General features: G+C 43.9%; 1 long non-coding RNA gene across 2 annotated transcripts in view; it reads right to left on the reverse strand.

The window, feature by feature from the left end:
- Positions 1–24754, reverse strand: part of LOC125630202 (uncharacterized) — a 77636-nt gene that overhangs the window by 36450 nt on the left and 16432 nt on the right. Inside the window, exon 3 of one of the 2 annotated variants that reach the window (XR_012666778.1) lies at positions 13490–13621. This is a non-coding gene — a long non-coding RNA (uncharacterized LOC125630202). Of the gene's footprint in view, positions 1–13489; positions 13626–24754 lie in introns of both variants that reach the window. The other variant, XR_007354587.2, reaches the window with a different exon arrangement.

Here is a 24754-nt window from a genome sequence, read left to right on the forward strand (position 1 = left end):
GGGAAGGAGGGAGACACCCACCTCTGAATACCCAATAGCTCGGTGGTTGGAGCATTTACCTGGGAAGGAGGGAGGGAGACACTGACCAACATCATTCCAAAACAGCCAACTGCCTTGTCATTAGGGCACTCACCTGGGATGGGGGAGACTGAGGTTCAAGTCCCTGCTCTTCCTGATTTGGAGCAGGGACTTGACCCTGGGTTTGCCTCATCCCAGCTGAATGCCCCAACTACCAGACTATTGGCTAATGGGAGTTATCCCTTAGGGTATGTCTACACTACGAAATTAAGTCGAATTTATAGAAGTCGGTTTTTTAGAAATCGGTTTTATATATTCGAGTGTGTGTGTCCCCACAGAAAATGCTCTAAAGTGCATTAAGTGCATTAACTCGGCGGAGCGCTTCCACAGTACCGAGGCAAGCGTCGACTTCCGGAGCGTTGCACTGTGGGTAGCTATCCCACAGTTCCCGCAGTCTCCGCTGCCCATTGGAATTCTGGGTTGAGATCCCAATGCCTGATGGGGCTAAAACATTGTCGCGGGTGGTTCTGGGTACATATCGTCAGCCCCCCGTTCCCTCCCTCCCCCCCCCCCCCCGTGAAAGCAAGGGCAGACAATCATTTCGCACCTTTTTTCCTGAGTTACCTGTGCAGACGCCATACCACTGCAAGCATGGAGCCCGCTCAGCTCACTTTGACAATTAGGAGCACATTAACCACCACACGCATTATTCAGCAGTATATGCAGCACCAGAACATGGCAACGTGATACCGGGCGAGGAGACGACGTCAGCGCAGTCCCGTGAGTGATCAGGACATGGACACAGATTTCTCTGAAAGCATGGGCCCTGCCAATGCATGCATCATGGTGCTAATGGGGCAGGTTCATGCTGTGGAACGCCGATTCTGGGCTCGGGAAACAAGCACAGACTGGTGGGACCGCATAGTGTTGCAGGTCTGGGACGATTCCCAGTGGCTGCGAAACTTTCGCATGCGTAAGGGCACTTTCATGGAACTTTGTGACTTGCTTTCCCCTGCCCTGAAGCGCATGAATACCAAGATGAGAGCAGCCCTCACAGTTGAGAAGCGAGTGGCGATAGCCCTGTGGAAGCTTGCAACACCAGACAGCTACCGGTCAGTTGGGAATCAATTTGGAGTGGGCAAATCTACTGTGGGGGCTGCTGTGATGCAAGTAGCCCACGCAATCAAAGATCTGCTGATATCAAGGGTAGTGACCCTGGGAAATGTGCAGGTCATAGTGGATGGCTTTGCTGCAATGGGATTCCCTAACTGTGGTGGGGCTATAGACGGAACCCATATCCCTATATTGGCACCGGAGCACCAAGCCGCCGAGTACATAAACCGCAAGGGGTACTTTTCGATAGTGCTGCAAGCTCTGGTGGATCACAAGGGACGTTTCACCAACATCAACGTGGGATGGCCGGGAAAGGTGCATGATGCTCGCATCTTCAGGAACTCTGGTCTGTTTCAAAAGCTGCAGGAAGGGACTTTATTCCCAGACCAGAAAATAACTGTTGGGGATGTTGAAATGCCTATATGTATCCTTGGGGACCCAGCCTACCCCTTAATGCCATGGCTCATGAAGCCATACACAGGCAGCCTGGACAGTGGTCAGGAGCTGTTCAACTACAGGCTGAGCAAGTGCAGAATGGTGGTAGAATGTGCATTTGGACGTTTAAAGGCGCGCTGGCGCAGTTTACTGACTCGCTTAGACCTCAGCGAAACCAATATTCCCACTGTTATTACTGCTTGCTGTGTGCTCCACAATATCTGTGAGAGTAAGGGGGAGACGTTTATGGCGGGGTGGGAGGTTGAGGCAAATCGCCTGGCTGCTGGTTACGCGCAGCCAGACACCAGGGCGGTTAGAAGAGCACAGGAGGGCGCGGTACGCATCAGAGAAGCTTTGAAAACCAGTTTCATGACTGGCCAGGCTACGGTGTGAAAGTTCTGTTTGTTTCTCCTTGATGAACCCCCCCGCCCCTTGGTTCACTCTACTTCCCTGTAAGCTAACCACCCTCCCCTCCTCCCTTTAATCATTGCTTGCAGAGGCAATAAAGTCATTTCTGCTTCACAGTCATGCATTCGTTATTCATTCATCACACAAATAAGGGGATGACTACCAAGGTATCCCAGGAGGGGTGGTGGAGGAGGGAAGGAAAATGCCACACAGCACTTTAAGCACAGCACTTTAAAAGTTTACAACTTTAAAATTTATTGAATGACAGCCTTCTTTTTTTTGGGCAATCCTCTGTGGTGGAGTGGCTGGTTGGCCGGAGGCCCCCCCACCGCGTTCTTGGGTGTCTGGGTGTGGAGGCTATGGAACTTGGGGAGGAGGGCGGTTGGTTACAGAGGGGCTGCAGTGGCAGTCTGTGCTCCAGCTGCCTTTGCTGCAGCTCAACCATACACTGGAGCATACTGGTTTGGTCCTGCAGCAGCCTCAGCATTGAATCCTGCCTCCTCTCATCACGCTGCCGCCACCTTTGAGCTTCAGCCCTGTCTTCAGCCCGCCACTTACTCTCTTCAGCCCGCCACTTACTCTCTTCAGCCCGCCACCTCTCCTCCCGGTCATTTTGTGCTTTCCTGCACTCTGACATTATTTGCCTCCACGCATTCGTCTGTGCTCTGTCAGTGTGGGAGGACAGCATGAGCTCGGAGAACATTTCATCGCGAGTGCGTTTTTTTTTCTTTCTAAGCTTCACTAGCCTCTGGGAAGGAGAAGATCCTGTGATCATTGAAACACATGCAGCTGGTGGAGAAAAAAAAAGGGACAGCGGTATTTAAAAAGACACATTTTATAAAACAGTCGCTACACTCTTTCAGGGTAAACCTTGCTGTTAACATTACATACATAGCACATGTGCTTTCGTTACAAGGTCGCATTTTGCCTCCTCCCACCGCGTGAACGGATTTTGGTTGAATGCCAGCAAACATACACTGCAATGCTTTGTTCTACAGTGATTCCCGAGTACGTGTTACTGGCCTGGAGTGGTAAAGTGTCCTACAATGAAGGACGAAATAAGGCTGCCCTCCCCAGAAACCTTTTGCAAAGGCAGAACCGCAAATGCCAGGGCAAAGTAATCCTTTCACATGCTTGCTTTTAAACCATGTATAGCATTTTAAAAGGTACACTCACCAGAGGTCCCTTCTCCGCCTGCTGAGTCCAGGAGGCAGCCTTGGGTGGGTTCGGGGGGTACTGGCTCCAGGTCTAGGGTGAGAAACAGTTCCTGGCTGTTGGGAAAACTGGTTTCTCCGCTTGCTTGCTGTGAGCTATCTACAACCTCCTCATCATCATCTTCTTCGTCCCCAAAACCTACTTCCGTATTGCCTCCATCTCCATTGAAGGAGTCAAACAACACGGCTGGGGTAGTGGTGGCTGAACCCCCTAAAATGGCATGCAGCTCATCATAGAAGCGGCATGTTTGGGGCTCTGACCCAGAGCGGCTGTTCGCCTCTCTGGTTTTCTGGTAGGCTTGCCTCAGCTCCTTCAGTTTCACGCGGCACTGCTTCGGGTCCCTGTTATGGCCTCTGTCCTTCATGCCCTGGGAGATTTTCAGAAAGGTTTTGGCATTTCGAAAACTGGAACGGAGTTCTGATAGCACGGATTCCTCTCTCCAAACAGCGATCAGATCCCGTACCTCCCGTTCGGTCCATGCTGGAGCTCTTTTGCGATTCTGGGACTCCATCATGGTCACCTGTGCTGATGAGCTCTGCATGGTCACCTGCAGCTTGCCACGCTGGCCAAACAGGAAATGAGATTCAAAAGTTCGCGGTTCTTTTCCTGTCTACCTGGCCAGTGCATCTGAGTTGAGAGTGCTGTCCAGAGCGGTCATAATGGAGCACTCTGGGATAGCTCCCGGAGGCCAATACCATCGAATTGTGTCCACAGTACCCCAAATTCGAGCCGGCAACGTCGATTTAAGCGCTAATCCATTTGTCAGGGGTGGAGTAAGGAAATCGATTTTAAGAGCCCTTTAAGTCGAAATAAAGGGCTTCATTGTGTGGACGGGTGCAGGTTTAAATCGATTTAACGCTGCTAAATTCGACCTAAAGTCCTAGTGTAGACCAGGGCTTACTCTCTCTGCTTGTGACCAGAAATTCCATCTCTTGGGCCATCTCTTGTAAATAGCTAACAAAGTCATGTTAGATAGACCAGAATGTCTGAAATGTAAGTCTGCATGGTCAGAGAATTAGAAGTAAATACTAATTACATTTGTGTTTGCCTATCTATTAGAAGCTTCACAATGTGATCTCATTAGCTGGTAAGATGATAAATTTCTTTTCCTGTCTGTTACTATGTTCTATTGATTCAGAGATCAAAAGGGAATATTAGCAATTTGATGAAATGTGTGGTGTAATAATATCAGTCTTTATTTCTCTTTGAAGTTTGTAGTAAATTACTTGTGAACCTTTGAATGGTAAATTGCCTTATGCTAATCAATTCAACTAATTACCTGCGTATACATAGGAAATAAGAATGGACTTCAAAGCATTAATGTATATTGCCTACTCTTCACCCAAGAAATGCCCACTGTGTTATCTGTGTCAAACGGCTATTGTAGCCTGGCAGACATCTATAAAAGAACTCTAGGGCCTGATCCTGTCATCTCTGATCTGCTTAAGCTTGGTAAGGGGAAGTTTAAATTGCAAGACTGAGGACTCTAGCTCCATTTTAGATTACCCTGCAATTTCTCACGGATGAATTTAAACAGATTCTGAACATGGAATGCCTATTGGACTATAACCTATGGAACTGATTCTGGAAGAACTTTTTGCAACTCAGCACTCACCATCTCTGCTATGAAAGTGACCTAAGAACTTTATTCACATCTGTATGTATAATGATCTTTTAACCATAGTACTCTCTTTCTTTTCTTTTTTTAATAAATCTTAGATTTATTAAATCTTATCTTTATAAATAAGAATTGGCTGTAAGCATATATTTGGGTAAGATTTGAAATATTCATTGACCTGGTGGGTAATGTGTCCGATCTCTTGTGATTGGTAGAACTTTATGTATGGTGAATAAGATTTTAAGTAATCCTCACCATATCGGAGTTGGCTGTCTGGGTGGGAGCCCAGGGCTGGATTGCTTTAAGAGAGCTGTATTTTTAGCTTCTGGATAACCAGTAAGGTTTTGTAGCTGGCTAGGCTAATCTAATTATTAGAATAAACCACCAGTTTTGGGCATTGTCTTCTCCATTCTTTGCAGTTTGCCCGGATTGAGCAATCTCAGTGTGGTCCTTCCAATAACTATGTCACACATACATACATTTAAAAAATCAAAGGGAGGAAAAAATTCTAAGGTCAGTAATATAAACCAAATTGCAGTTGCATGGAGCCACATTCAAGTGGAGTTCTACACTGAAAAGTGACTGTAAAAATGCATCATGGTATTCAAAAGATATGCTCCCTGTGTATATTCAGAGTGATAACTGCTTGCTTTAGTGACCAAAACCAAAAAAACCTCACATTTTCAATTGGTCAATGAGATAAAATTAGATAAAACCTTAAACAAGTGTAAGGCCTTTTCTACATATTATTCTGGTATAGTTATTTCTGTTTCATTCAGAATAAGGTAGGGTGTGAATTTAAAGCAGATTAACTATTCCTGATTAACTCCATATGAGAATGCTTTTATTCCGGAATAAGAGTACCTTATTCTTAATTAAGACATGGAGTTAATCAGGAATAGTTAATCTGCTTTAAATTCACACCTAATCTGATTCTGGATTAATTTTCAAGTATAGTCAAACTCTAACATAGCTACAAAACGTGGAACCCATTCCAAACATAGCACTATGATTCCAGGACATACAATTAAATAAATCATTAGTGAAAGAATGATACATACAGTATTTTAATGAATATTGCCACCATGACATTTTTACATTGGCTCTATATTTCTAGTAAATTTACTCTTGGAATGGTTAAGGTCAATTATCAAATTGCATACAGTACGGAAGACTGGGCTAAAGGGAAGTTAACAGACTTTTCCAGTAGCTGTACTGGCCGCGAATGCCAGGGCAAATTAATCATTAAACATGCTTGCTTTTAAATGATGTATAATATTTACAAAGGTACACTCACCAGAGGTCCCTTCTCTGCCTTCTCTGCCTTCAGGGTCTGGGAGCCCCCCTTGGGTGGGTTTGGGGGGTACTGGCTACAGGTTCAGGGTGCGAAACAGATCCTGGCTGTTGGGGAAACTGGTTTCTCTACTTCCTTGCTGTGAGCTATCATCTTCCTCACCTCCCAAACCTGCTTCTGTGTTGCCTGCCACTCCTTGGATGGAGTCAAAGCACAGGGTTGGGGTAGTGGTGGCTGCACCCCCTAGAATGGCATGCAGCTCATCATAGAAGTGGCACGTCTGGGGCTCTGAACTGGAGCCGCCATTTGCCTCTCTGGTTTTTTGGTAGGCTTGCCTGAGATCCTTAATTTTCACATGGCACTGCTGCGGGTCCCTCTTATAGCCTCTGTCCTTCATGCCATTGGAGATTTTTTCAAATATTTTGGCATTTCGTCTTTTCGAATGGAGTTCTGCCGGCACGGATGCTTCTCCCCATACAGCGATCAGATCACATACCTCCTGTTCGGTCCATGCTGGAGCTCTTTGGCGATTCTGGGACTGCATGGTCTCCTGTGATGATGAGCTCTGCATGGTGACCTGTGCAGGTGAGCTCGCCTCGCTGGCCAAACAGGAAACGAAATTCAAAAGTTCGCGGGCCTTTTCCTGTATACCTGGCCAGTGCATCTGAGTTGAGAGCGCTGTCCAGAGTGGTCACAAGTGAGCAGTCTGGGATAGCTCCCGGAGGCCAATACCGTCGAATTGCGTCCACAGTACCCCAAATTCGACCCGGCAAGGCCGATTTCAGCGCTAATCCCCTCGTTGGGGGTGGAGTAAAAAAATCGATTTTAAGAGCCCTTTAAGTAAAAAAAAAAAGGGGGGGGGCTTCATTGTGTGGACGGGTGCAGGATTAAATCAAGATAACATTGCTAAATTCGACCTAAACTCGTAGTGTAGACCAGGCCTCAGAAAAATCAAATTAATTTTCATACCTATGCTATAAACTGAACCGTACCATTTAAGTGAAGCAAAAACAGGTGAGCTACACTGCAGTCTGTGGAAGACATTGGAGCAATTTGTACACAGCAACATCTCCATAGTCAAAATACACACTGTATCCTGATTACTGCTCAACTATACCTCTAGAAGAGAAAATCCTGCTGTCTTTAGTAAACTATTATTTGATATCTGCTGTGGTATAAATATGCCACATTGATTGACATGGCATTTATACCATAGCAGATATCAAATAATAGTTTAACATGGCATGCATGCTACTGATGGTTTACATCACAGTCATCTTGACTACATGATGGTGCAAAACCAATTTCATTCTGGGATCAACAGAGCTAAAACAAGGAGCTTCCCTGGTGCTGATATTGGAAGTGATCACGACCTTATGATGCTAAATTTTTGGCTGTGGCTAAGGAAAATCGTTAGGCCAAAGTTCACCAGAATTAAGTTTGACTTAGAAAGACTTAGAGACCGAAGCATTGCAGAGTCATTCCAAGCAAAGATCAGTGGAAAATTTGCTCTGCTGCTTGCTCTAGAAACAATGACCAACAATTTCAACACTGTAATGAATGGGGCAGCAATGGACATTCTTTGGAAACACCGTAAGAAGACAAAACCTTGGGTCACAAATGAAACATTACAGATGTGTGATATCAGAAGAGAACTCAAGAGAGACAAGAACAGCACAGCCCTGAGGGAGCTGATAAATACAGAGCGATTGACAAAAAGATCAAGAAAGGAATGAAGGTGGCTAAGGAGATATGGATCAAAAAACAATGCTCTAAAATTGAAGAGTGTATCAATAATAAAAATAGCAAACGAGCCTTCCAGATTGTAAAAGATCTGATGAAGGAAAGATGGACCAAATTTAATGCAAGTCAAAAAAAAGAGAAGGGAACAGTCTTACAGAAGAAAAAGACATCATAAATAGGTGGACAAATTACTGCTTTGATCTGTACAATCACTAGACAAATGGAGATCCTAGTGTCCTAGACAGCCCAGATTCAACAGAGGAGGATGAGGAGGGTGTGTGAAGAAGTGGAGAGAGCAATGAAATCACTCAAGAACAGAAAGGCTACAGGTATTGACAACATACCAGCTGAGCTAATGAAATTCAGAGGAGAAATAGTAATAGATGTACTCACAAGATCCGCAGTAAGATCTGGCAGACCGGTGAGTGGCCCTCATGTGGACACAATCATTAATCATCACTCTGCCAAAGAAAGGAAACCTGCAATTGTGTCAAAATTACCGGACCATAAGTTTAATTAGCCATCTGAGCAAAGTGACATTGAAAGCCATATTGAACAGATTGAAGCCACAAGTGAAGAATATCATTGCTGAAGAACAGGCTGGCTTTTGTGCTGGAAGAAGTACTTCAGAACAGATTTTCAATCTTCGTGTTCTATGTGAGGAGTACTTACAACACCAGCAGGACATCTACCACAGTTTTGTTGACTTCAAGAAGGCGTTTGACAGAGTATGGCATGAAGCTCTCTGGGCAGCTATGAAGAAGTACAATGTCAGTTGTAAGCTTATTCTTAGCATTAAACAACTGTATGCCAAGGCCAGCAGTGCAGTTCTCGTCAATGGCACAACAGGAGAGCGGTTTCGTATCACTATTGGAGTCCGGCAAGGCTACTTTCTTTTACTCACACAGTTCAACATCTACTTGGAGTGCATAATGACTGATGCCCCAGAATATCACACATGCACAGTCAGCATTGAGGCATGAACAATCTCAAATCTTCAGTTTACTGAAGACATTGATGGCCTGGCAGATAGCAAAGATGAACTTGCCAATCTTGTGAAACGATTGGATGAAACCTCTGCAAAATATGGTATGGAAATCAGTGCAGAGAAAACCAAGCTGATGACAAATAAATGTGATGGGATCAGCTCACGTATCACTGTCAGTGGACAAGAGCTGGAGACAGTGAAACAGTTCAGGTATTTGGGGGCAATCATCATGGATGAAAGATCAAAGGCAGGAATTCTGGCAAGAACTGCGCAAACAGCAGCAACAGTGGCAAAGCTAAAGCCAGTTTGGAGGAACAAGAACATCTCCCTGAATCCATACTGAAACTGCTGCACGTACTGTGCATTCTTCTGTATGCCTGTGAGACATGGGCCCTTACAGCAGAACTTGAATGGAAAATACCGGCAGTAGAGATGAGATACTTCCATAAAATCCTGGGCATCTCCTAATTTGACCACATCACTAATGAAGAAGTCCACAACTTCATCACCCAACATGCTGAGTCATATGAAGACCTCCTGATGACCGTGAAGAAGCGCAAGCTGAAGTGGTATGGCCATGTAACAAGATCATCTGACCTATCCAAGATCATCTTCCAAGGGACAGTACGGGGAAAAGAAGAAGAGATTGATTGGCAACGTAAGAGTGGACAGGAATGGACATTGCGGAGACTCAAGCACTGACACCCAATCATCAGGGGTGGAGACAGTTGGTTGATTGCTCATCAGTGATGGTGCCTCAACGACCAATGTCGTTATGGGAGTGATGATGGTATAAATGAAGACGATGCTATCAAAAACTACACTTTAAGAACCATGCAAAGTGAATCTCTGAGCAGATTTTTATCTGAATAATCAATTGTAATATAATTAGAATCCAGACATTATAATAAATGCTTCTGTTTGTCTCTCTGGTCACTCGATTACAGACCTAAAAGTCGCAATTCTTCAACAAAAAAACTTCAAAAACAGACTGCAACAAGAGACTGCTGAATTGGAATTCATTTGCAACTGGACACCATTACATTAGGCTTGAATAAAGACTGGGAATGGATGTGTCATTACACAAAGGAAAACTATTTCCCCATGTTTATTCCCCACCCCCCTATTGTTCCTCACACGTTTTGTCAACTGCTGGAAATGGCCCACCTTGATGATCACTAAAAAGGATAGGATTGGGTCTCCTTTTGACAATTTTTCCTACGGATAATCCTCTGACACGTACTAGATATGTATTAAAAAAAGCTTCCTCAGTATGGTCATTTAGTGAAGTTGCTTATCTACATTCACATGTAGTTGAGCCAATGCCGTTTGTTTCACTGTATTCTGTAGTCTTATTTTATTTAAAATGAATCTAGTGATGTATTACCCCACCCTTGGTTTGGCTCTAGTTGCTATAGTTTCAAGTTCAACAGAGTAAAATTGCCTCTGGTGCTTTTCTCAAATTTGGAGGCTCTCGGAACACACGAAGGCCCAGGATAATGACCACAGACACAATCACAAAGACAAAGTCTTGTCTGTACTACAAGTTTTCTTAAAGCAATAAGTAAAGTTACAATTATCCATGGATATAGATATCCTACATAAGCCTATGCATTAATTATAACTGTAGTCATACTCACATCCTCAAAGATATTCTAGGGCCCAATGGACCTCTCACCAACTGATCATCAGTAGAGGGGATAGCTCCTGCTGGGGTTTTTCCCATGAGTATTCTCACTTTTACCCAACCAGGGAACCCTTTATATATTGTAATTCTAACTACACCTAACGCCTTATGTGTATGCATGAAGGTGTCAGCCCTTTTTTCCTTATCTGGACTTCCACACCATGAATATTGGGGTGCCCATTTTTCTTAGGTTGTTTATAGTTCCTCTTATTCTCATTTGTGTCTACGCACAGTATATACCATGTGGTCAACACAGACATTCAAAGATGTTACAATCAGATGTCTTGTGGTCTTAGACAACATGTTACAGTCGATTGCAATCACCTGTTGGCATATCTTTACAGTAATCATGAAACCTTTGGGACATAGGCTTATTCCTAGGTCACCAACGCATGTCAAGCATTTGTAAGCCTACAGCCTAATATGGCTAAGCTAAAATCTTACAGGTCTCAGCCTTGCATTTCAGCCACGCTTTACTTATCGACCTAATACACACTCATCACTCCAAAATACTTATCAGTGCTATACTTCTATAATCATACAATCTATTTAGGACACATTGACTATATATGAAATAGCATATAATTTGCCATAACATCACATAATACAATGATCAGTGGATGATAAAATGAACTAATTGGCTAGAGTTCCGTTTAATAGGGGGAAAGGATAAAGAGGCAAAGAAGTTGGAGAACATTCTTTTCTTCCTGTGAACGTGATCTTGCATGTTATTTGTGTTACAATAGCACCAAACATTATCATTTACACTTTGCAAAATGAACTGTAAACTGTAAAAATGTAAACGGGTAGGGTTTTACACACACTAATTGACCGCCTAGGGTGCAAGGCCTTGAGAAAATTGGGCCCAGTGTAATTTTTCCTTTGCTTGGAGCTACTCTTGGGCTCTGACTCTGTGAATCCTCACAAGCTAAGCAGGGTGAGATGGCATCAATACATGATGGACACCATGGGTAGCAAGTGCACAGACGTGAAGTAGAATAGGAGAGATATATGGCCCAAATAGCTAGGAAATGCTAACGCACTGAAATGTTTTACTAAATATTTCATGTCAGCCAGAATCAGTCACAGCTGTAACTTTAATTGAAATCTGTGTATAAACACTTTATAGTGTTATAGCTCAGAGAAAACCTAAGAGCATTATCAAGCCACCAGGAAACTCTCTTGAAATACAATCTGCAAGTATTTTCTCCAAAAGTTTATTTTGCTCCTAACAAACTAGAATTTATTGTGGAAAAAAATTACAAGGGTTATTGATCCTCATGCATCAGCCCATAAGACAGCGTGAGTTGGAGGAAATGTGTGTGCAGTGCACTAATAAGTGATTTATGGGTGTTTTATTCAGTCCTTTGAAGTCGTAACATTGTATACTGACCTGGATGTGGCCCATCAGTTTATTCCGGAATGCAGTTTCTGAGTTAGTAAAACAATGACATCCCTATACATAGCATCCCTCACAGATGTCTGTTAATCATTTTTTGTCATATGAAGCTAACAGAGAATTAAAAAGCCAAGGAAAACACTTCCCAGAGCACTGATTTATGGTGTGCTATATAACTCACCAATATATATGTGTATATATACACACACACACACACACGTGGCCGTAGAACTACTGATAAAAATCAGAACATTTAGGCAACAAAAACACACATAGATTGAGATGCACCCAAACCAGGGATATAGCCAATATTCCCTCACTTTTAGAGTTTTTTGGATTTGGTGCCATGTAAATGCGTATGGCCATATGTAGTGCATCCAGGACCTGCTAGTGGGCAGCGGGAAGCAGCTTCAGGAAGAAATGCCTGTGTAACTCCTTGGAGTAGCCACAGAGCCTTCAGTGTCACCCCTCTTACCCATCAAGGTGTGGTAACAGCAGCTTCATCTTCTTCCCTTCAGATCCACCTCCTTGACAGCCTTTGAGCTACGGAAAAAGGGACTTCTCATTGCACACAGGAATGACTCTTTCCTGTGCGTGTACCAAGAGCCTTGGGGCCTCATTTCTTGCCTTGCCCAGACCTCATGGTGTCAATCTTCAGGCCAGTCATGGCCCATTTGAGAGTGGGGTGGGCCAAAGATTTCAGCTGGGAAGGTTTATAGATCTGGTTGAAACCACATGATCTTTAAACTACAGGGTTTTTTCAGCCTATGCACGAGGATGCCCTCCCTACTCTAGTCCAGCATGACACCACACTCTCCTCATTTTAAATCAATCACTCCCGAAAACTCATCTCTTCCAGGATGCCCAGAATAAGTGAATCATTAACAGAAAGAATGAGGAGTACTTGTGGCACCTTAGAGACTAACACATTTATTTGGGCATAAGCTTTCATGGGCTAAAATCCACTTCATCAGATGCATGCAGTGGAAAATACAGTAGGCATGCATCTGATGAAGTGGGTTTTAGCCCACAAAAGCTTATGCCCAAATAAATGTGTTAGTCTCTAAGGTGCCACAAGTACTTCTCATTCTTTTTGCTGATGCAGACTAACACGACTACCACTCTGAAACCTGAATCGTTAACATTCACTGTCTTATCTGAATGCTCTATACTGAGAAAGGTAACATTTTTTCCTAAAAAACAAACCCTTAACTGAAGCACTATGCTATTTCACTCAGCCTTCTTCACCCTATCCCTCCACTACTGTTTGTAACTCATGTCTTCTATCTAAAATGTAGGCCTCAATCTTGCACAGACTTATGCATGGGTGTAGCTTTACGCATGTGAATAACCCATTGAGGTCAACAGGGCTACTCATGTGCAGCATTACCACTCGTGAGTGTTCAAACATCATGAGTCAGGCTTACTCAAAATCATGCAATTAGCTTAAATTTTTTAAAAAGCAATATTTTTGGTTCCTTTTATTTGCCTTTGGGGGCAGAAAGCTTGCTCAGATACTGTACCTCAGGATAGAATGGAATTACATTTTGTACCTGACTTGATTAGCTTACCTTAATTATTGAGGCCCAGATCTTAGTCATTTCAAGTATGGTATGACATGGATTTCCTCATCTGCAGATTTCTGTTGTTCAATTGTTAGGGCAGAGGACAGCTGAATTCCATTCCCAGCTCTGTCACTGATACTGTCTAGATTAGAAAGAAAAATTGAGGTTAAATTTGGGTTAGCTAACCCCAGGCTTTTCTCCAACACAGTTCAGATTATGTTCTGTGACAAAGTTCATCCTCTGCCTTGGTGGGTCCTGCGCTTATTGACGGATTTTGCTCGCCTCAGAGATTCACTGGAGCCCTCAGTTTGGCTACTTTCGTGGCTCAAATCTGTCATTCACTCAGATAACCTCATCACTGGCCAGCATGGGGAAAAAAGGGTAAGTACAGTCCCCGCAGTTTCTGCTGATCCACCATGTTGGTCGGGGACCAACTCAGAGACCTTCCCCTCTAATGGAACCTCCTGTGTTGGGTCTGGAGTTGGAGGTTTGGGGGGAACCCAGGCCCGCCCTCTACCCCAGGTTCCAGCCCAGGGCCCTGTGGACTGCAGCTGTCTAGAGTGTCTTCTGGAAAAGCTATGCGACAGCTACAATTCCCTGGGCTACTTCCCCATGGCCTCCTCCTAATACCTTCTTTGTCCTCACCACAGGACTTTCCTCCTGATTTCTGTTAACGCTTGTACTCCTCAGTCCTCCAGCAGCACGTCCTCTCACTCCCAGCTCCTTACGTGCACACCTCACTAACGGGAGTGACAGCCTTTTTAAACCAGGTGTCCTGATTAGCCTTAATTAATTCGAGTAGCTTTCCAATTGGCTACAGGTGTTCTAATTAGCTGGCCTGCCTTAATTAGTTCTAGAAAGTTTCCGAGTGTTCTGGAATAGTCCCTGTTATTTTACCCAGGGAAAAGGGACCTGCTTAACCTGGAACTAATGTATCTACCTTCGACCACTCTCTTGTAGCCATCTGGCCTGACCCTATCGCAGTTCACATATTAAGGAAAGGTTATGGTTAGGCTAAGGTTAGCTAATACCTATCAGCTAACCAGGATGTAACCTTGACCTGCTTTCCTAACCTAGACTAACCTTAAGTGACACTGGGAAAATCAACCTCTCTGAGCCACAGTTTCTTCATTTATAAAATGGGTGTTGTAATACTTAGCTTCTTCTTAGGAGCATTGTGAGTCTTAACATTTCTAAAGTTTTTTTAAACCCTTGTGTGACAGGATCCCCTGGGTACAAACTGGACCTGGGGTATCTTAGCTCTCCAGCCTGGCCTGTCTCTCACTGTTTCTTGCCAATAAAAAACAACAAACCCCTCCAGGCACTGTTATCACTCAGTAGAACAGTATGTGGAGCCCCACTCCCAGCCAAATTGCATGAATGCTCCCTAAGCCACTCACGAATCACACAGAGAAAGGCACCAGCCAATTCCTCCCCCAGCCCCAGCTCCCCAGCCTTGCACCATCTTGCTCTGGTCAGAAGCCTGACCAGTGTAAGTTTATTATCCAGTCCACCCCCACCTCGATGTGGAGAGGACACACACTAACCTTTGTAAACTGAGCTGGGATTTCCCAAGCACTTCAACAAAACACACAGTTTTAGGTAAAATATAAAGCAGATCTATTAACTGCAGAAAGAAAGATTTTAAGTGATAAGTGGAAGGCACAGAAGGTCAAAGATAGTTACCAAAGTAAATAAAAGGTAAGCACACAATCTAAATCTTAAACATTATTACATTAGGCAGTATTTGGATCGAGCAGTTTTCTCACCCACACTGGATGTTGCAGGAAGGTTATAGTTCTTAATACACAGGCTTCCCCTATAAGCCTGGGACCAGTCTTCTCAGTTCAAGTCTTTGTCTTCTTAGTGTTCTTGTTGCTTTCAGAGTAGGTGGGGGAGGAGAAAGGCCAAAGCATATGCCACTGTCACCAATTTTATATCCTCAGTCTTCATGCCTAGAAAACACTGTCCTGGTGGGCTTTGCCGAGTCACAGAGTTGAGCAATTCCCCATTGTGAGGTCCTGGTGCAGCCCTCTTACAGTATTGCAAATCCCTTGTCTACAACTCCCCTGCTGATTAAGGGTCGCTTAACACCCTATTGGGAGTGGATCACCACCTAGCAGTAGAGACTCTCAAACTTGCAACATATTTCAGTAACAACAATACAGCAAATCTCATAACTTCATACACACGAACGATATACATACTTGGACAGAACAATGGGTTTCAGCAGATCATGACCTTTCATATGATATCTTACATGGGATTCTTTGTATGAAATATATCACAATTATATGACATTGTGACTATGGAGGTTCCAAGGGTCTGCTTTGAGGTACAGAGTGCCACACCTTGGATGAAGTGTAAAGTATTATTACTATTTTGCCTGAATCTCTCGTACACAAGAATAAAATGTGTAGTTTTAGAATCCAAGAATAAGATCTATTACACCATGGGAGATAACTTGGTTTTCTTCTACATTGGTAGAGCTCTACTATGCATTTCATGTGCTTCTTCTTGAGCCTTCACTAAGGTCCGAATCTACTAAACACTTAAACATGTCCTGAAGTTTAGTTCCAATGAGTAGCCCATGAAACTCAGTGAAACTACTTAAATGAGCGAAGATATGATTGTGCCTAAGTTTTGGGGGATGTGGCCTTTCTAAACTCTACATTTGAGTTCAACTTACAAAAAACAGGAGCTATGGCAAAACCAGCAAATGCTATCCTCAAATCAAGCTACATTGCTTTTTGAGAATGAAATGCAAATCCAACACGACATTTTGGGTAAAATTTTCAAAAAGCAACCAAGTGACCTAGGAGCCTAAGCCCCATTTTCAAAAGTGACTTCAGCACTTAGAAACCCAACTCTTATTGAAAGTCACTGGGACTTTGACTTTCAAGTCATTTTTGAAAATGCCACTTTAAAAATAAAATTAAAAACTACCACATTGTCTCCAGGATTCTTAAATTATTTAAATCCCTTATTGATTTCACTGGATTTTATTCAGTCTGGACAAGTATTTGGTGGTCTGCTCTGTCCCGATTATGTTTATCATGAGTTGTTTATTTTATTTACAATATGATTCAAGTAGGTACTGCTAATAAATATCAAATTGATAGACAAATCAAGAAAATTAAAAAGAAGTGAGATATGTTACAAGACTAAGGCAATGCCAAAGAACCTTAGGAAGACAAACCTTTGAGCTGGAGATATGATAATGGCTTGGACTAGCTCTACTAGAACTATTTCTCTGGCTATTTGGCCTGTTATTCTAATATTTTTAACATAGAGTTGATAGTAAGAGCCTTTTATAGGGGTATTTGTTTTTTGGGTTTTTTTTAGATTTGGCAGAAATTCAGCCAGTGTGTCAAATTAATCCAGGCATACCTCCATTGAAATAAATAATCTCCTAGACCAGTTTTATTCCAACATTCCACTTGTAAAGGCATTTCCCCAAACAGAACAGGGATAGCTCAGTGGTTTGAGCATTGGCCTGCTAAACCCAGTGTTGTGAGTTCAATCCTTGAGGGGGCCATTTAGGGATCTAGGACAAAAATTGGGGATTGGTCCTGCTTTGAGCAGGGGGTTCTACTAGATGACCTCCTGAGGTCCCTTCCAACCCTGATCTTCTATGATTCTGTGAACAGTGCTAGGAGGCTGAAAAGCTTTCACTGGAACACCTCTTTGCCCTCTTCTGTGGGCCACCAGCCCCAATACAGGAATAACTGGGTGAAATTCTACAGGCTGTGCTATGCAGCGAGTCAGACTAGGTGGTCTAGTGGTCCCTTCTGGCATTAAAATCTATTAATTGTACAAATAATTTCTTATGTTGTCAAGGAAACTAATTTTTATCTCAGTGATCCTTGCTGCCAATTAGGCAACCATGGGTTTGGGGGCTGGATGTTCCCTCTTCTTCACCAGTCCTCCTGAGCAGCAGTTACTACAGTCACTAGTGACCAGCCTCTCTTTACAGTGCACTAGGCACCTGAGAACCCTGCTAAGAACATATGGGCTGTGAAAATAACAATATGCGCTTCAAGTACAACTTGTATTTACTGTAAGGCGGCAAGTCAATTGCAAACCAACAGTGTTAGTATGTTGATGGATGGAGGGGGAAAAAAGCTGTACACTTACCCTGAGAACCAGGCAAAGAGCCAAAGGCTCATAACCCCACAGCTTGTCAACACGATGTTCTTTTACTGGAGAAAGCCACTCAGAATATACAAACAAACTTGAGAACTGTACCTTTTACCTATGCTGTGCTTTTCTGAAATATTGGTAAAGGTTAGGGCAGGAAGATAAAGCAACTTGCTTTTAGATTCAACCAGATAATGGAGCAGAAGTAGGAAAACAACCTTCTGTTACCCTCATAACCAGAATATATACTAGCAGAACCATGACAGGCATTTACAGAAGGTCACGTGTTTCCTGCTTAGAGCAGCTGGCTGAAGGGCGGTTATCAGTCTGCCTCTACAAACCCTTTCTCCTCATTGTTTGTTCATGTATCCCCCATATTGTCTGAAACACTTTCCATGTTTCCCCGTATGGGCTTCATCTTTCACAAGAGTCCAAGGCTGTCCGCCAAGTCGAGAGCCTAATACAAACATAATTTTTATCACTGAATTTCAGTTCCAGGCATTTGTGGCAGCTGAACCAAAGAATCCCACAGAACTTCTACAGCTAGATCGTTGGAAGTGCAGTTTTTGACAAAATGTTCAGGATTACCTAGTTTATGTACCAGTTTCATTTCATGCCTGGTGTAAACTACAGTACTTACCTAAGTACCGATGTGACAGAAATATCCAGCCTGCTAGAGCACTAGCTATAATAAAGAGACAGACTCTCAGAAATTTCATCCCATATGACTTTATTCCTTGAGGTCCCTAGAATATACAAAAGAGAGAACATGCTCTCTTGCTTGACTTTAATTTTTTTTCTTACTTCATTTTAGGTTTATTGCTGTCTTATAAATAAGGCTACTGACAATTTAGGCAGATTTTTTTATTTAACTTAAAATATTTGTATTTAGTATTCATCTTGAGTATTTTAATTTATAAAATTATGAGATAGAGTTTCTGGTAAATGCTATAAAATAGGATTTAGCAAGCCACATATATTTAACAATGATTCCAACAAATGTATCTTAATTGAAATCTAACTACATTTTGGGGATAATTTATTATTAGTGAAACACTGACTGTATGCTTCCTGCTGTACAAAGTGCAAACAAAACATGGGCCCCAGTCCTATAAAGCTTTATGCATAAATTTAAATTTGAGCATGAGTAAGTGTTTGCAGGATCAGTAGTTTACAATCCAAACACTCAATCCTTCAATTAACAGTCCACCCATAAACAGTCAATGGCAGGATTGGTGCCCAAAATGTACTTCCAAAAATCAGACAAGACTAGAGAACTCAGAAAATAATTATAACACTTATTTAATATTTCATATATACACACACTACATTAATTCTGATGACATTACAGTGATATATGCTAGTGTTCATGTGTTTTCAGGAAGGATTAATAGAGTGGGAGACTGGTGCACTTTTATAAGCAATTTGTTCCAGGCATGAGTCAGCATGAAAGAAGACCGAAAGGACCTGATCCTGCACTATTGATGGGACCTTTGACATTGACTCCCTCAAGTGGAAGATCAGCCCCATAAATAGGAAAAGGATAAAGAAACAAAGAGAAGGATGAGGTGGTATCACTGGAGAGTGAAGGCATTACCTTTGTTTTCAGCAGACTAGCCCTAGCACATGGATTCAAAGAAAAAGTTCAGGTTAGTCAGTAGCTAGTTTTTGCCCATAGGACAAAATGAATTACTTCTCATGAAATTCTAACCGTACCCGGGATAAATCTCACCTGGCAGTATTACGTTAGCACAACCAGGCTGAAATTCAAATATAATTCCCACATCAAAGCTAAACCTAAAGCCAGTTAGCACTGACTGTGAAGCATACACAGATCTTTTGCAATGGTTGTAGAGACTTGTCCATGCAATTATCCTTTGTACTTTCTCCAATAATTCTGGGACTGAGTCTTGTTATATTAATTTAGATGGAATATATGGGTCAAAGGTACTAACATATCCGAGTCATTGTCCAACATTAAACAGTTTTAAACAAGTATACTGAGGTTTGGTATACAGAGACCGTAGCCTTCTTAGTATTACAAACACACCATTAAAAAGTTACAGAAAAGAAGGACAAACAGTTAAAGCGTTTGAAATGTAAGGTAAGGTTTTCATTTTAACATCCCTTGTTCCTGCCCTCTTTAGATGGAGAGTTTTGAGAAGGAACCCCCCCACCCCTTGTTTAACAGTCTTTTAGATGGCATCACAGATGGCAATAACTGTGCTTTTGGGGGAAAAAAGAAGTTAGTAGAGCTAGGCTGGAGACATCATTGTTGCAGTTGTTAAAGTCCAGTTTCATTTCCTAGCAGACAATTCCAGAGAAACACACACAAAAGGGGAGAGAAAATGCAGCATCTGTCTCTGGTGAGGATGCTCACTTGCAGTCTTGCTGCTGGGGAAAAACAAGCAGAGCACATGTTCTCATCAGACACTCAGAGACCTGGAAAACTTATACCAGCATTGGGTTCTTTGAGGCATTGCTTTGAGTTTCTTCTTCCTGGTCACAGGCTTACATCAGAGTTGCAAAATATACAGTCTTGGTCAACTAAGCTGGACTCTTACTAGACAGAAGGAAAGAGAAGAGGGGTAGGAAAGAGACGGAATAAGGTCATGAACATGTCAGGGCTGGGAGAGAGAGAGAAAGACTGGGAGTCAACCAGAGCCAGTAGACATGGTAGTGCCATGTCTACACTATGAAAGTACTCCGATTTTACAGAAGTCGATTTTTGGGAACAGATTGTACAAAGTCGAGAACATGCATCCACACTAAGCACATTAATTCAGCGGTGTGCATCCACAGTACCATGCCAAGCGTCAACATTCCAAGCAGTGCACTGTGAGCAGCTATCCCACAGTTCCTGCAGTCCTCACTGCCCACTGGAATTCTGGGCTGAGCTCCTAATACCTGATGGGGCCAAAAATTTGTCACGGGTGGTTATGGATAAATGTCGTCAGTCAACCCTCCCTCCTTCCGTGAAAGCAACAGCTGACAATCATTTTGCGCCCTTTTCCCTGGATTGCCCGAGCAGATGCCATAGCACGGCAAGCATGGAGCCCGTTCAGCTCTCTGCAGCAGTTATGACCATTGTAAATACCTCACGCATTATCGTGCAGTTTATGCAGAACCAGCACCTGAAAAACCAGGCGAGGAGGCGATGGCAGCGCTGCGATGAGGACATGAACACAGATTTCTCTAAAACCGCGGTCCCCGGCAATTTGGAGATCATGGTGTTACTGGGCCGTGGAATGCCAATTCTGGGCCCGGGAAACAAGCACAGACTGGTAGGACAGCATAGTGTTGCAGGTTTGGGATGATTCCTAGTGGCTCCGAAACTTTTGCATGCGTAAGAGCACTTTCATGGAACTTTGTAACTTGCTTTCCCCTGCCCTGAAGTGCAAGAATACCAAGATGAGAGCAGCCCTCACGGTTCACAAGTGAGTGGCAATAGCCCTGTGGAAGCTTGCAACGCCAGACAGCTACCGGTCAGTTGGGAATCAATTTGGAGTGGGCAAATCTACTGTGGGGGTTGCTGTGATGCAAGTAGCCAACACAATCATTGAGGTGCTGCTATCAAAGGTAGTGACTCTGGGAAATGTGCAGGTCATATTAGATGGCTTTGCTGCAATGGGATTCCCTAACTGTGGTGGGGCTATAGACGGAACGCATATCCCTATCTTGGGACCGGACCACCAGGGCAGCCAGTACATAAACTGCAAGGGGTACTTTTCAATGGTGCTGCATGCACTGATGGATCACAAGGGACGATTCACCAACATTAACGTGGGATGGCTGGGAAAGGTTCATGACACTCGCATCTTCAGGAACTCTGGCCTGTTTAAACGGCTGCAGGAAGGGATTTACTTCCGAGACCAGAAAATAACTGTTGTGGATGTTGAAATGCCTATAGTTATCCTTGGGGACCCAGCCTACCCCTTAATGCCCTGGCTCATGAAGCCATACACAGGCACCCTGGACAGTAGTAAGGAGCTGTTCAGCTATAGGCTGAGCAAGTGCAGAATGGTGGTAGAGTATGCATTTGGACGTTTAAAGGGTTGCTGGCGCAGTTTCCTGACTCACTCAGACCTCAGCGAAACCAATATTCCCATTGTTATTGCTGCTTGCTGTGTGCTCCACAATCTCTGTGAGAGTAAGGGGGAGATGTTTATGGCGGGGTGGGAGATTGAGACAAATCGCCTGGCTGCTGAATACACACAGCCAGACACCAGGGCAGTTAGAAGAGCACAGCAGGAAGCGCTGCGCATCAGAGAAGCTTTGAAAACCAGTTTCATGACTAGCCAGGGTATTGTGTGACACTTCTGTTGGTTTCTTCTTGATGAAAACCCGCCCCCTTGGTTGCCTCTAAATTCCCTGTAAGCCGCCTGCCTTCCCCCCTTTGATCACAGCTTGCTTGCAAAGGAAATAAAGTCACTATCATTTAAAAAAACATGTATTCTTTATTAATTGATTATAAAAATAGGGAGATAACTCACAAGGTAGCCCAGTTGGGTGTAGGAGGAGAGTAGGAGGGAAGGAAAAGGCCACTTCAAAACTTGTTGAATGACAGCCTTCTGTTGCTTGGGCTGTCCACTGGGGTGGAGTGGTTGGGTACCTGGTACCTGCCTCCCTCCTCCCCCCCCGCCCCGGCATTCTTGGGCATCTGGGTGAGGAGGCTACGGAACTTGGGGAGGAGGGAGGGCAGTTAAACAGGGCTGCAGTGGCAGACTGTAATCCTTCTGCCGTTCATGAACCTCCACCAGATACCGGAGCATGTCCGTTTGATCCTGCAGTAGCCCCAGTGTTGCATCAATTCTCCTCTGATCTTCCTGCCACCACCTCTCCTCACATTCATCGGCCGCTTTCCTGTACTCTGCTATTGTGTCCCTCCACACATTCTGCTGAGCTCTGTCAATGCCAGATGACTGCATGAGCTCAGAGAACATTTCATCACGCATGTGTTTTTTTCACCGCCTTATCTGAGATAGCCTTTGGGATGGAGGAGGGAGGCTTGAAACATTTGCAGCTGCTGGAGGAAAAAAAGGGAGTGAAGATACATTTTACAGAACAATGGCTATACTCTTTCACAGTGAGCAACACTATTCACATTACATAGCAGATGTGATTTTGGTAAAAGGTCGCATTTTGCATCTTATATTGAGTGCCTGGAGCTTTGGAGTCAGAGATCACACACGCAGTGCCGGGCAACAGAATTCGGCTTGCAGGCGGCCATGATAAGCCATAGTCTTTCGGCTTCTGCAACCTTCATAATAGCAGCGCCCTCCTCTCCCATACCAAGCAAAGCACATTGAGTTGGCCATTTAGTGCTGCGGTTTTCCTGTTAATGTGCAGCAGCAGAAACCAAACTAACCCCCACCCCATCCAATTCTCTGGGGTGATCACTTTACCCCTCACCCCACTGTGTGGCTGGTATCAGGGAAGATCCCTGCTAGTCAAATGTGAACAGCTCAGTGACAATGCCCTCCCCCCCCCCCCCCCACCGCGTGGCTAACTGCGGGAAGGATTTCTTTTCAGCCACAGGCAAACAGCACAGTAGGAACGGCCACCTCTGAATGTCCCCTTAATTAAATTCCCCTTTTTCAACCAGGTTACCATGAATGATATCACTCTCCTGAGGATAACACAGAGAGATAAAGAACAGATGTTGCTTGAATGCCAGCAAACACCAGGACCATACACCGCCAGGCTTTGTCATGCAATGATACCAGATTACTTGCTACTAGCATGGTGTGGTAAAGTGTCCGACCATGGAGGACGGAATAAGGTTGATCTCCCCAGAAACCTTCTGAAAAGGCTTTTAGAGTACCTACAGGAGAGCTTCATGGAGATGTCCCTGGAGGATTTCCGCTCCATCCCCAGTCACATTAATAGATTTTTCCAGTAGCTGTACTGGCTACAAATGCATCCCAAGTCCTCAGTGCTACTTAATCATTAAAAAATGCTTGCTTTTATAACATGTATTCTATTTAAAAAGGTACATTCACCAGAGGTCCCTTTTCCAGCGTGGTTGGGTTGGGAGGGTATTTCAGTCAGGGTGTTAAAAAGATCCTGGCTGTCGGGGAGAAGAGTGTGCTGTGTGCTCTCCTCAAGCTCATCCTCCTCATCTTCCCCGTCCGCAAAATCCTCAGGCATGGCGGAGAGTACCCCATCATCGGAGTCCACGGACAGGGGTGGGGTAGTGGTGGTGGCCCCCCCCTAGAATTGCATGCAGCTCAGCATAGAAGCAGCATGTCTGGGATTCTGTCCCAGAGCATCCGTTTGATTCTTTAGTTTTCTGGTATGCTTGTCTGAGCTCCTTAAGTTTCATGCGGCACTGTGTTGCATCCCTGCTGTAGCCTCTGTTCCTCATGGCCTCAGAGATTTTTTGAAATATTTTGGCATTTCGTCTTTTGGAATGTAGTTCTGATAGCATGGATTCCTCTCCCCATACAGCAATCAGATCCAGTACCTCCTGTTCGGTCCATGCTTGAGCTCTTTTTCGATTCTGGGACGGCATGGTCACCTATGCAGATGAGCTCACCTGGCCAAACAGGAATTGACATTCAAAAGTTCCCGGGGCTTTTCCTGTACACCAGGCCAGTGCATCTGAGTTCAGAGTGCTGTCCAGAGCGGTCACAATGGTGCACTGTGGGATAGCTCCCGGAGGCCAATACCTTCCAATTGCTTCCACACTAACCCTAATTCGAAACAGCGATGTCGATTTCAGCGCTAATCCCCTTATTGGGGAGGAGTACAGAAACTGGTTTTAAGAGCCCTTTATGTTGAAAAAAATAGGTTCATTGTGTGGACGGGTGCAGGGTTAATTCAATTTAACGCTACTAAATCCGACAAACTCGTAGTGTAGACCAGGCCTAGGTCAGTCTCTCTCTGGCCTGGTCTGATCAGGACAGCTCTCAGGATTAGGATGACAAAGGCCCAGTGTCCTAGGAGAGTGTGGGTAGCAGCCATGATGGTAAAGATCACTCCAGTAGCCAATCCCACCCTCACCCCAAAGTCTTTTTTTATTAATTATTATTATTATTATTATATTATTTTTAAAGGACCCCAAAAGGGAGTAATGGGCAGAATAACCTATCCCCTCATTATTTTGTCCACCAATTAGGCCCCGTTTCT

This window comes from Caretta caretta, chromosome 1, assembly GCF_965140235.1.
Source record: "Caretta caretta isolate rCarCar2 chromosome 1, rCarCar1.hap1, whole genome shotgun sequence".
Classification (NCBI taxonomy): domain Eukaryota; kingdom Metazoa; phylum Chordata; order Testudines; family Cheloniidae; genus Caretta; species Caretta caretta.